At 39.3% G+C, this 16,195-nt stretch overlaps 1 protein-coding gene across 2 annotated transcripts in view; it reads left to right on the top strand.

Moving 5' to 3' along the window:
• LOC140713905 (zinc finger protein 385D-like) overlaps nt 1-16,195 on the top strand; it is a 677,526-nt gene that overhangs the window by 269,548 nt on the left and 391,783 nt on the right. The gene's annotated exons all lie outside the window — the stretch shown is intronic.

Below are 16,195 nucleotides of genomic sequence, written 5' to 3' on the forward strand. Positions count from 1 at the left end.
GACACATGACAGTTCCTGATTCACACAACACTTACAGGTTAAACTTCCTGATTCACAAAACACTGAGAGATTACGGTTAATGATTCACACAACACTGACAGATTACAGTTACTGATTCACACAACACTGATGGATTACAATTCCTGATTCACACAACACTGAGAGATTACAGTTCCTGATTCACACAACACTGACAGATTACAGTTCCTGATTCACACAACACTGACAGATTACAGTTACTGATTCACACAACACTGATGGATTACAGCTACTGATTCACACAACACTGAGAGAATACAGTTACTGATTCACACAACACTGAGAGATTACAGTTCCTGATTCACACAACGCTGACAGATTACAGTTCCTGATTCACACAAGTCTGACAGATTACAGTTCCTGATTCACACAACTCTGCCAGGTTACAGTTCCGGATTCACACAAGTCTGACAGATTACAGTTCATGATTCACACAACTCTGAGAGATTACAGTTCCTGATTCACAGAAGTCTGACAGATTACAGTACCTGATTCACACAACACTGACAGATTACAGTTACTGATTCAAACAAATCTGACAGATTACAGTTCCTGATTCACACAACTCTGACAGATTACAGTTCCTGATTCACACAAGTCTGACAGATTACAGTACCTGATTCACACAATTCTGCCGGATTACAATTCTGGATTCACAAAAGTCTGACAGATTTCAGTTCATGATTCACACAACTCTGACAGATTACAGTTCCTGATTCACACAAGTCTGACAGTTTACAGTTCATGATTCACACAACTCTGTGAGATTACAGTTCTGGATTCACACAAGTCTGACAGATTACAGTACTTGATTCACACAGCACTGACAGATTACAGTTACTGATTCAAACAAATCTGACAGATTACAGTTCCTGATTCACACAACACTGACAGATTACAGTTACTGATTCACATAAGTCTGACAGATTTCAGTTCCTGATTCACACAACACTGACAGATTACAGTTACTGATTCACACAACTCTGAGAGATTACAGTTCCTGATTCACACAAATCTGACAGATTACAGTACCTGATTCACACAACACTGACAGATTACAGTTACTGATTCAAACAAATCTGACAGATTACAGTTCCTGATTAAAACTACGCTGAGTGATTACAGTTTCTGATTCACACAACACTGAGAGATTACGGTTACTGATTCACATAAGTCTGACACATGACAGTTCCTGATTCACACAACACTTACAGGTTAAACTTCCTGATTCACAAAACACTGAGAGATTACGGTTACTGATTCACACAACACTGACAGATTACAGTTACTGATTCACACAACACTGATGTATTACAATTCCTGATTCACACAACACTGAGAGATTACAGTTCCTGATTCACACAACACTGACAGATTACAGTTCCTGATTCACACAACACTGACAGATTACAGTTACTGATTCACACAACACTGATGGATTACAGCTACTGATTCACACAACACTGAGAGAATACAGTTACTGATTCACACAACACTGAGAGATTACAGTTCCTGATTCACACAACGCTGACAGATTACAGTTCCTGATTCACACAAGTCTGACAGATTACAGTTCCTGATTCACACAACTCTGCCAGGTTACAATTCCGGATTCACACAAGTCTGACAGATTACAGTTCATGATTCACACAACTCTGAGAGATTACAGTTCCTGATTCACACAAGTCTGACAGATTACAGTACCTGATTCACACAACACTGACAGATTACAGTTACTGATTCAAACAAATCTGACAGATTACAGTTCCTGATTCACACAACTCTGACAGATTACAGTTCTGGATTCACACAAGTCTGACAGATTACAGTTCATGATTCACACAACTCTGACAGATTACAGTTCCTGATTCACACAAGTCTGACAGATTACAGTTCCTGATTCACACAACTCTGCCAGATTACAGTTCTGGATTCACACAAGTCTGACAGTTTACAGTTCATGATTCACACAACTCTGTGAGATTACAGTTCCTGATTCACACAAGTCTGACAGATTACAGTACTTGATTCACACAGCACTGACAGATTACAGTTACTGATTCAAACAAATCTGACAGATTACAGTTCCTGATTCACACAACACTGACAGATTACAGTTACTGATTCACATAAGTCTGACAGATTTCAGTTCCTGATTCACACAACACTGACAGATTACAGTTACTGATTCACACAACTCTGAGAGATTACAGTTCCTGATTCACACAAATCTGACAGATTACAGTACCTGATTCACACAACACTGACAGATTACAGTTACTGATTCAAACAAATCTGACAGATTACAGTTCCTGATTCACACAACTCTGACAGATTACAGTTCCTGATTCACACAAGTCTGACAGATCACAGTTCCTGATTCACACAACTCTGCCGGATTACAGTTCTGGATTCACACAAGTCTGACAGATTACAGTTCATGATTCACACAACTCTGACAGATTACAGTTCCTGATTCACACAAGTCAGACAGATTACAGTTCCTGATTCACACAACTCTGCCAGATTACAATTCTGGATTCACACAAGTCTGACAGATTACAGTTCATGATTCACACAACTCTGTGAGATTACAGTTCCTGATTCACACAAGTCTGACAGATTACAGTACCTGATTCACACAGCACTGACAGATTACAGTTACTGATTCACACAAGTCTGACAGATTACAGTTACAGATTCACACAACTCTGAGAGATTACAGTTCCTGATTCACACAAGTCTGACAGATTACAGTACCTGATTCACACAACACTGACAGATTAAGTTACTGATTCACACAACACAGAGAGATCACAGTTCCTGATTCACACAACACTGACAGATAACAGTTCCTGATTCACACAACACTGCGTGATTGCATTTCCTGATTCACACAACATTGAGAGATTACAGTTCCTGATTCACACAACACTGAGAGATTACAGATACTGATTCACACAACACTGACAGATTACAGTTCCTAATTCAAAAAACACTGACAGATTACAGTTCCTGATTAAAACAACGCTGAGTGATTACAGTTTCTGATTCACACAACACTGAGCGATTACAGTTACTGATTCACACAACACTGAGAGATTACGGTTACTGATTCACATAAGTCTGACACATGACAGTTCCTGATTCACACAACACTTACAGGTTAAACTTCCTGATTCACACAACACTGAGAGATTACGGTTACTGATTCACACAACACTGACAGATTACAGTTACTGATTCACACAACACTGATGGATTACAATTCCTGATTCACACAACACTGAGAGATTACAGTTCCTGATTCACACAACGCTGACAGATTACAGTTCCTGATTCACACAACACTGACAGATTACAGTTACTTATTCACACAACACTGATGGATTACAGCTACTGATTCACACAACACTGAGACAATACAGTTACTGATTCACACAACACTGAGAGATTACAGTTCCTGATTCACACAACACTGAGTGATTACAGTTACTGATTCACACAACACTGATAGATTACGGTTACTGATTCACATAAGTCTGACAAATGACAGTTCCTGATTCACACAACACTGACAGATTACAGTTCCTGATTCACACAAGTCTGACAGATTACATTTCCTGATTCACACAACTCTGCCAGATTACAGTTCTGGATTCACACAAGTCTGACAGATTACAGTTCATGATTCACACAACTCTGTGAGATTACAGTTCCTGATTCACACAAGTCTGACAGATTACAGTACCTGATTCACACAGCACTGACAGATTACAGTTACTGATTCAAACAAGTCTGACAGATTACAGTTCCTGATTCACACAACTCTGACAGATTACAGTTACTGATTCACTCAAATCTGACAGATTACAGTTCCTGATTCACACAACACTGACAGATTACAGTTACTGATTCACACAAGTCTGACAGATTACAGTTACAGATTCACACAACTCTGAGAGATTACAGTTCCTGATTCACACAAGTCTGACAGATTACAGTACCTGATTCACACAACACTGACAGATTAAGGTACTGATTCACACAACACAGAGCGATCACAGTTCCTGATTCACACAACACTGACAGATAACAGTTCCTGATTCACACAACACTGCGTGATTGCATTTCCTGATTCACACAACATTGAGAGATTACAGTTCCTGATTCACACAACACTGAGAGATTACAGATACTGAATCACACAACACTGACAGATTACAGTTCCTGATTCAAAAAACACTGACAGATTACAGTTCCTGATTAAAACAACGCTGAGTGATTACAGTTTCTGATTCACACAACACTGAGCGATTACAGTTACTGATTCACACAACACTGAGAGATTACGGTTACTGATTCACACAACACTGACAGATTACAGTTACTGATTCACACAACACTGATGGATTACAATTCCTGATTCACACAACACTGAGAGATTACAGTTCCTGATTCACACAACACTGAGAGATTACAGATACTGATTCACACAACACTGACAGATTACAGTTCCTGATTCAAAAAGCACTGACAGATTACAGTTGCTGATTAAAACAACGCTGAGTGATTACAGTTTCTGATTCACACAACACTGAGCGATTACAGTTACTGATTCACACAACACTGAGAGATTACGGTTACTGATTCACATAAGTCTGACACATGACAGTTCCTGATTCACACAACACTTACAGGTTAAACTTCCTGATTCACAAAACACTGAGAGATTACGGTTACTGATTCACACAAGTCTGACACATAACAGTTCCTGATTCACACAACACTTACAGGTTAAACTTCCTGATTCACACAACACTGACAGATTACAGTTACTGACTCACACAACACTGATGGATTACAATTCCTGATTCACACAACACTGAGAGATTACAGTTCCTGATTCACACAACACTGACAGATTACAGTTCCTGATTCACACAGCACTGACAGATTACAGTTACTGATTCACACAACACTGATGGATTACAGCTACTGATTCACACAACACTGAGAGAATACAGTTACTGATTCACACAACACTGAGAGATTACAGTTCCTGATTCACACAACGCTGACAGATTACAGTTCCTGATTCACACAAGTCTGACAGATTACAGTTCCTGATTCACACAACTCTGCCAGGTTACAGTTCCGGATTCACACAAGTCTGACAGATTACAGTTCATGATTCACACAACTCTGAGAGATTACAGTTCCTGATTCACACAAGTCTGACAGATTACAGTACCTGATTCACACAACACTGAGAGATTACAGTTCCTGATTCACACAACACTGAGAGATTACAGATACTGATTCACACAACACTGACAGATTACAGTTCCTGATTCAAAAAGCACTGACAGATTACAGTTGCTGATTAAAACAACGCTGAGTGATTACAGTTTCTGATTCACACAACACTAAGCGATTACAGTTACTGATTCACACAACACTGAGAGATTACGGTTACTGATTCACATAAGTCTGACACATGACAGTTCCTGATTCACACAACACTTACAGGTTAAACTTCCTGATTCACAAAACACTGAGAGATTACGGTTACTGATTCACACAAGTCTGACACATAACAGTTCCTGATTCACACAACACTTACAGGTTAAACTTCCTGATTCACACAACACTGACAGATTACAGTTACTGACTCACACAACACTGATGGATTACAATTCCTGATTCACACAACACTGAGAGATTACAGTTCCTGATTCACACAACACTGACAGATTACAGTTCCTGATTCACACAACACTGACAGATTACAGTTACTGATTCACACAACACTGATGGATTACAGCTACTGATTCACACAACACTGAGAGAATACAGTTACTGATTCACACAACACTGAGAGATTACAGTTCCTGATTCACACAACGCTGACAGATTACAGTTCCTGATTCACACAAGTCTGACAGATTACAGTTCCTGATTCACACAACACTGCCAGGTTACAGTTCCGGATTCACACAAGTCTGACAGATTACAGTTCATGATTCACACAACTCTGAGAGATTACAGTTCCTGATTCACACAAGTCTGACAGTTTACAGTACCTGATTCACACAACACTTACAGATTACAGTTACTGATTCAAACAAATCTGACAGATTACAGTTCCTGATTCACACAACTCTGACAGATTACAGTTCCTGATTCACACAAGTCTGACAGATTACAGTACCTGATTCACACAATTCTGCCGGATTACAGTTACTGATTCACACAAGTCTGACAGATTACAGTTCCTGATTCAAACAAGTCTGACAGATTACAGTTCCTGATTCACACAACTCTGACAGATTACAGTTACTGATTCACACAAGTCTGACAGATTACAGTTCCTGATTCACACAACACTGACAGATTACAGTTACTGATTCACACAAGTCTGACAGATTACAGTTACAGATTCACACAACTCTGAGAGATTACAGTTCCTGATTCACACAAGTCTGACAGATTACAGTACCTGATTCATACAACACTGACAGATTAAGTTACTGATTCACACAACACAGAGAGATCACAGTTCCTGATTCACACAACACTGACAGATAACAGTTCCTGATTCACACAACACTGCGTGATTGCATTTCCTGATTCACACAACATTGAGAGATTACAGTTCCTGATTCACACAACACTGAGAGATTACAGATACTGATTCACACAACACTGACAGATTACAGTTCCTTATTCAAAAAACACTGACAGATTACAGTTCCTGATTAAAACAACGCTGAGTGATTACAGTTTCTGATTCACACAACACTGAGCGATTACAGTTACTGATTCACACAACACTGAGAGATTACGGTTACTGATTCACATAAGTCTGACACATGACAGTTCCTGATTCACACAACACTTACAGGTTAAACTTCCTGATTCACACAACACTGAGAGATTACGGTTACTGATTCACACAACACTGACAGATTACAGTTACTGATTCACACAACACTGATGGATTACAATTCCTGATTCACACAACACTGAGAGATTACAGTTCCTGATTCACACAACGCTGACAGATTACAGTTCCTGATTCACACAACACTGACAGATTACAGTTACTGATTCACACAACACTGATGGATTACAGCTACTGATTCACACAACACTGAGACAATACAGTTACTGATTCACACAACACTGAGAGATTACAGTTCCTGATTCACACAACACTGAGTGATTACAGTTACTGATTCACACAACACTGATAGATTACGGTTACTGATTCACATAAATCTGACAAATGACAGTTCCTGATTCACACAACACTGACAGATTACAGTTACTGATTCACACAAGTCTGACAGATTACAGTTACAGATTCACACAACTCTGAGAGATTACAGTTCCTGATTCACACAAGTCTGACAGATTACAGCACCTGATTCACACAATTCTGCCGGATTACAGTTCTGGATTCACACAAGTCTGACAGATTACAGTTCATGATTCACACAACTCTGACAGATTACAGTTCCTGATTCACACAAGTCTGACAGATTACAGTTCCTGATTCACACAACTCTGCCAGATTACAGTTCTGGATTCACACAAGTCTGACAGTTTACAGTTCATGATTCACACAACTCTGTGAGATTACAGTTCCTGATTCACACAAGTCTGACAGATTACAGTACTTGATTCACACAGCACTGACAGATTACAGTTACTGATTCAAACAAATCTGACAGATTACAGTTCCTGATTCACACAACTCTGACAGATTACAGTTACTGATTCACATAAGTCTGACAGATTTCAGTTCCTGATTCACACAACACTGACAGATTACAGTTACTGATTCACACAACTCTGAGAGATTACAGTTCCTGATTCACACAAATCTGACAGATTACAGTACCTGATTCACACAACACTGACAGATTACAGTTACTGATTCAAACAAATCTGACAGATTACAGTTCCTGATTCACACAACTCTGACAGATTACAGTTCCTGATTCACACAAGTCTGACAGATCACAGTTCCTGATTCACACAACTCTGCCGGATTACAGTTCTGGATTCACACAAGTCTGACAGATTACAGTTCCTGATTCACACAAGTCTGACAGATTACAGTTCCTGATTCACACAACTCTGCCAGATTACAGTTCTGGATTCACACAAGTCTGACAGATTACAGTTCATGATTCAGACAACTCTGTGAGATTACAGTTCCTGATTCACACAAGTCTGACAGATTACAGTACCTGATTCACACAGCACTGACAGATTACAGTTACTGATTCAAACAAGTCTGACAGATTACAGTTCCTGATTCACACAACTCTGACAGATTACAGTTACTGATTCACACAAGTCTGACAGATTACAGTTCCTGATTCACACAACACTGACAGATTACAGTTACTGATTCACACAAGTCTGACAGATTACAGTTACAGATTCACACAACTCTGAGAGATTACAGTTCCTGATTCACACAAGTCTGACAGATTACAGTACCTGATTCATACAACACTGACAGATTAAGTTACTGATTCACACAACACAGAGAGATCACAGTTCCTGATTCACACAACACTGACAGATAACAGTTCCTGATTCACACAACACTGCGTGATTGCATTTCCAGATTCACACAACATTGAGAGATTACAGTTCCTGATTCACACAACTCTGACAGATTACAGTTACTGATTCACATAAGTCTGACAGATTTCAGTTCCTGATTCACACAACACTGACAGATTACAGTTACTGATTCACACAACTCTGAGAGATTACAGTTCCTGATTCACACAAATCTGACAGATTACAGTACCTGATTCACACAACACTGACAGATTACAGTTACTGATTCAAACAAATCTGACAGATTACAGTTCCTGATTCACACAACTCTGACAGATTACAGTTCCTGATTCACACAAGTCTGACAGATCACAGTTCCTGATTCACACAACTCTGCCGGATTACAGTTCTGGATTCACACAAGTCTGACAGATTACAGTTCATGATTCACACAACTCTGCCAGATTACAGTTCTGGATTCACACAAGTCTGACAGATTACAGTTCATGATTCACACAACTCTGTGAGATTACAGTTCCTGATTCACACAAGTCTGACAGATTACAGTACCTGATTCACACAGCACTGACAGATTACAGTTACTGATTCAAACAAGTCTGACAGATTACAGTTCCTGATTCACACAACTCTGACAGATTACAGTTACTGATTCACACAAGTCTGACAGATTACAGTTCCTGATTCACACAACACTGACAGATTACAGTTACTGATTCACACAAGTCTGACAGATTACAGTTACAGATTCACAGAACTCTGAGAGATTACAGTTCCTGATTCACACAAGTCTGACAGATTACAGTACCTGATTCATACAACACTGACAGATTAAGTTACTGATTCACACAACACAGAGAGATCACAGTTCCTGATTCACACAACACTGACAGATAACAGTTCCTGATTCACACAACACTGCGTGATTGCATTTCCTGATTCACACAACATTGAGAGATTACAGTTCCTGATTCACACAACACTGAGAGATTACAGATACTGATTCACACAACACTGACAGATTACAGTTCCTGATTCAAAAAACACTGACAGATTACAGTTCCTGATTAAAACAACGCTGAGTGATTACAGTTTCTGATTCACACAACACTGAGCGATTACAGTTACTGATTCACACAACACTGAGAGATTACGGTTACTGATTCACATAAGTCTGACACATGACAGTTCCTGATTCACACAACACTTACAGGTTAAACTTCCTGATTCACACAACACTGAGAGATTACGGTTACTGATTCACACAACACTGATGGATTACAATTCCTGATTCACACAACACTGAGAGATTACAGTTCCTGATTCACACAACGCTGACAGATTACAGTTCCTGATTCACACAACACTGACAGATTACAGTTACTGATTCACACAACACTGATGGATTACAGCTACTGATTCACACAACACTGAGACAATACAGTTACTGATTCACACAACACTGAGAGATTACAGTTCCTGATTCACACAACACTGAGTGATTACAGTTACTGATTCACACAACACTGATAGATTACGGTTACTGATTCACATAAGTCTGACAAATGACAGTTCCTGATTCACACAACACTGACAGATTACAGTTACTGATTCACACAAGTCTGACAGATTACAGTTACAGATTCACACAACTCTGAGAGATTACAGTTCCTGATTCACACAAGTCTGACAGATTACAGTACCTGATTCACACAACACTGACAGATTAAGTTACTGATTCATACAACACAGAGAGATCACAGTTCCTGATTCACACAACACTGACAGATTACAGTTCCTGATTCACACAACACTGACAGATTACAGTTACTGATACACACAACACTGATGGATTACAGCTACTGATTCACACAACACTGAGAGAATACAGTTACTGATTCACACAACACTGAGAGATTACAGTTCCTGATTCACACAACGCTGACAGATTACAGTTCCTGATTCACACAAGTCTGACAGATTACAGTTCCTGATTCACACAACTCTGCCAGGTTACAGTTCCGGATTCACACAAGTCTGACAGATTACAGTTCATGATTCACACAACTCTGAGAGATTACAGTTCCTGATTCACACAAGTCTGACAGATTACAGTACCTGATTCACACAACACTGACAGATTACAGTTACTGATTCAAACAAATCTGACAGATTACAGTTCCTGATTCACACAACTCTGACAGATTACAGTTCCTGACTCACACAAGTCTGACAGATTACAGTACCTGATTCACACAATTCTGCCGGATTACTGTTCTGGATTCACACAAGTCTGACAGATTACAGTTCATGATTCACACAACTCTGACAGATTACAGTTCCTGATTCACACAAGTCTGACAGATTACAGTTCCTGATTCACACAACTCTGCCAGATTACAGTTCTGGATTCACACAAGTCTGACAGTTTACAGTTCATGATTCACACAACTCTGTGAGATTACAGTTCCTGATTCACACAAGTCTGACAGATTACAGTACTTGATTCACACAGCACTGACAGATTACAGTTACTGATTCAAACAAATCTGACAGATTACAGTTCCTGATTCACACAACTCTGACAGATTACAGTTACTGATTCACATAAGTCTGACAGATTTCAGTTCCTGATTCACACAACACTGACAGATTACAGTTACTGATTCACACAACTCTGAGAGATTACAGTTCCTGATTCACACAAATCTGACAGATTACAGTACCTGATTCACACAACACTGACAGATTACAGTTACTGATTCAAACAAATCTGACAGATTACAGTTCCTGATTCACACAACTCTGACAGATTACAGTTCCTGATTCACACAAGTCTGACAGATCACAGTTCCTGATTCACACAACTCTGCCGGATTACAGTTCTGGATTCACACAAGTCTGACAGATTACAGTTCATGATTCACACAACTCTGACAGATTACAGTTCCTGATTCACACAAGTCTGACAGATTACAGTTCCTGATTCACACAACTCTGCCAGATTACAGTTCTGGATTCACACAAGTCTGACAGATTACAGTTCATGATTCACACAACTCTGTGAGATTACAGTTCCTGATTCACACAAGTCTGACAGATTACAGTACCTGATTCACACAGCACTGACAGATTACAGTTACTGATTCAAACAAGTCTGACAGATTACAGTTCCTGATTCACACAACTCTGACAGATTACAGTTACTGATTCACACAAGTCTGACAGATTACAGTTCCTGATTCACACAACACTGACAGATTACAGTTACTGATTCACACAAGTCTGACAGATTACAGTTACAGATACACACAACTCTGAGAGATTACAGTTCCTGATTCACACAAGTCTGACAGATTACAGTACCTGATTCATACAACACTGACAGATTAAGTTACTGATTCACACAACACAGAGAGATCACAGTTCCTGATTCACACAACACTGACAGATAACAGTTCCTGATTCACACAACACTGCGTGATTGCATTTCCTGATTCACACAACATTGAGAGATTACAGTTCCTGATTCACACAACACTGAGAGATTACAGATACTGATTCACACAACACTGACAGATTACAGTTCCTGATTCAAAAAACACTGACAGATTACAGTTCCTGATTAAAACAACGCGAGTGATTACAGTTTCTGATTCACACAACACTGAGCGATTACAGTTACTGATTCACACAACACTGAGAGATTACGGTTACTGATTCACATAAGTCTGACACATGACAGTTCCTGATTCACACAACACTTACAGGTTAAACTTCCTGATTCACACAACACTGAGAGATTACGGTTACTGATTCACACAACACTGATGGATTACAATTCCTGATTCACACAACACTGAGAGATTACAGTTCCTGATTCACACAACGCTGACAGATTACAGTTCCTGATTCACACAACACTGACAGATTACAGTTACTGATTCACACAACACTGATGGATTACAGCTACTGATTCACACAACACTGAGACAATACAGTTACTGATTCACACAACACTGAGAGATTACAGTTCCTGATTCACACAACACTGAGTGATTACAGTTACTGATTCACACAACACTGATAGATTACGGTTACTGATTCACATAAGTCTGAAAAATGACAGTTCCTGATTCACACAAGTCTGACAGATTACAGTTACAGATTCACACAACTCTGAAAGATTACAGTTCCTGATTCACACAAGTCTGACAGATTACAGTACCTGATTCACACAACACTGACAGATTAAGTTACTGATTCATACAACACAGAGAGATCACAGTTCCTGATTCACACAACACTGACAGATAACAGTTCCTGATTCACACAACACTGAGTGATTGCATTTCCTGATTCACACAACATTGAGAGATTACAGTTCCTGATTCACACAACACTGACAGATTACAGTTACTGATTCACACAACACTGACAGATTACAGTTCCTGATTCACACAACACTGAGCGATTACAGTTACTGATTCACACAACACTGAGAGATTACGGTTACTGATTAACATAAGTCTGACACATGACAGTTCCTGATTCACACAACAATTACAGGTTAAAGTTCCTGATTCACAGAACACTGAGTGATTGCATTTCCTGATTCACACAACATTGTGAGATTACAGTTCCTGATTCACACAACACTGAGAGATTACAGTTACTGATTCACAGAACACTGAGAGATTACAGTTACTGATTCACACAACACTGAGAGATTACAGTTCCTGATTCACACAACACTGAGTGATTACACTTTCTGATTCACACAACACTGAGCGATTACAGTTACTGATTCACACAACACTGAGAGATTACGGTTACTGATTAACATAAGTCTGACACATGACAGTTCCTGATTCACACAACAATTACAGGTTAAAGTTCCTGATTCACACAACACTGAGTGATTGCATTTCCTGATTCACACAACATTGAGAGATTACAGTTCCTGATTCACACAACACTGAGAGATTACAGTTACTGATTCCCAGAACACTGAGAGATTACAGTTACTGATTCACTCAACACTGAGAGATTACAGTTACTGATTCACACAACACTGAGAGATTACGGTTACTGATTAACATAAGTCTGACACATGACAGTTCCTGATTCACACAACAATTACAGGTTAAAGTTCCTGATTCACAGAACACTGAGTGATTGCATTTCCTGATTCACACAACATTGTGAGATTACAGTTCCTGATTCACACAACACTGAGAGATTACAGTTACTGATTCACAGAACACTGAGAGATTACAGTTACTGATTCACACAACACTGAGAGATTACAGTTCCTGATTCACACAACACTGAGTGATTACACTTTCTGATTCACACAACACTGAGCGATTACAGTTACTGATTCACACAACACTGAGAGATTACGGTTACTGATTAACATAAGTCTGACACATGACAGTTCCTGATTCACACAACAATTACAGGTTAAAGTTCCTGATTCACACAACACTGAGTGATTGCATTTCCTGATTCACACAACATTGAGAGATTACAGTTCCTGATTCACACAACACTGAGAGATTACAGTTACTGATTCCCAGAACACTGAGAGATTACAGTTACTGATTCACTCAACACTGAGAGATTACAGTTCCTGATTCACACAACACTGACAGATTACATTTCCTGATTAAAACAACGCTGAGTGATTACAGTTTCTGATTCACACAACACTGAGCGATTACAGTTACTGATTCACACTGCACTGAGAGATTACGGTTACTGATTCACGTAAGTCTGACACATGACAGTTCCTGATTCACACAACACAGAGAGATTACAGTTCCTGATTCACACAACGCTGACAGATTACAGTTCTTGATTCACACAAGTCTGACAGATTACAGTTCCTGATTCACACAACTCTGCCAGATTACAGTTCCGGATTCACACAAGTCTGACAGATTACAGTTCATGATTCACACAACTCTGAGAGATTACAGTTCCTGATTCACACAAGTCTGACAGATTACAGTACCTGATTCACACAACACTGACAGATTACAGTTACTGATTCAAACAAATCTGACAGATTACAGTTCCTGATTCACACAACTCTGACAGATTACAGTTCCTGATTCACGCAAGTCTGACAGATTACAGTTACAGATTCACACAACTCTGAGAGATTACAGTTCCTGATTCACACAAGTCTGACAGATTACAGTACCTGATTCACACAACACTGACAGATTAAGTTACTGATTCACACAACACAGAGGGATCACAGTTCCTGATTCACACAACACTGACAGATAACAGTTCCTGATTCACACAACACTGCGTTATTGCATTTCCTGATTCACACAACATTGAGAGATTACAGTTCCTGATTCACACAACACTGAGAGATTACAGATACTGATTCACACAACACTGACAGATTACAGTTCCTGATTCAAAAAACACTGACAGATTACAGTTCCTGATTAAAACAACGCTGAGTGATTACAGTTTCTGATTCACACAACACTGAGCGATCACAGTTACTGATTCACACAACACTGAGAGATTACGGTTACTGATTCACATAAGTCTGACACATGACAGTTCCTGATTCACACAACACTTACAGGTTAAACTTCCTGATTCACACAACACTGAGAGATTACGGTTACTGATTCACACAACACTGACAGATTACAGTTACTGATTGACACAACACTGATGGATTACAATTCCTGATTCACACAACACTGAGAGATTACAGTTCCTGATTCACACAACGCTGACAGATTACAGTTCCTGATTCACACAACACTGACAGATTACAGTTACTGATTCACACAACACTGATGGATTACAGCTACTGCTTCACACAACACTGAGACAATACAGTTACTGATTCACACAACACTGAGAGATTACAGTTTCTGATTCACACAACGCTGACAGATTACAGTTCCTGATTCACACAAGTCTGACAGATTACAGTTCCTGATTCACACAAATCTGCCAGATTACAGTTCCGGATTCACACAAGTCTGACAGATTACAGTTCATGATTCACACAACTCTGAGAGATTACAGTTCCTGATTCACACAAGTCTGACAGATTACAGTACCTGATTCACACAATTCTGCCGGATTACAGTTCTGGATTCACACAAGTCTGACAGATTACAGTTCATGATTCACACAACTCTGACAGATTACAGTTCCTGATTCACACAAGTCTGACAGATTACAGTTCCTGATTCACACAACTCTGCCAGATTACAGTTCTGGATTCACACAAGTCTGACAGTTTACAGTTCATGATTCACACAACTCTGTGAGATTACAGTTCCTGATTCACACAAGTCTGACAGATTACAGTACTTGATTCACACAGCACTGACAGATTACAGTTACTGAATCAAACAAATCTGACAGATTACAGTTCCTGATTCACACAACTCTGACAGATTACAGTTACTGATTCACATAAGTCTGACAGATTTCAGTTCCTGATTCACACAACACTGACAGATTACAGTTACTGATTCACACAACTCTGAGAGATTACAGT

The sequence above is a fragment of the Hemitrygon akajei genome, chromosome 20, assembly GCF_048418815.1.
Source record: "Hemitrygon akajei chromosome 20, sHemAka1.3, whole genome shotgun sequence".
NCBI classification, from domain to species: domain Eukaryota; kingdom Metazoa; phylum Chordata; class Chondrichthyes; order Myliobatiformes; family Dasyatidae; genus Hemitrygon; species Hemitrygon akajei.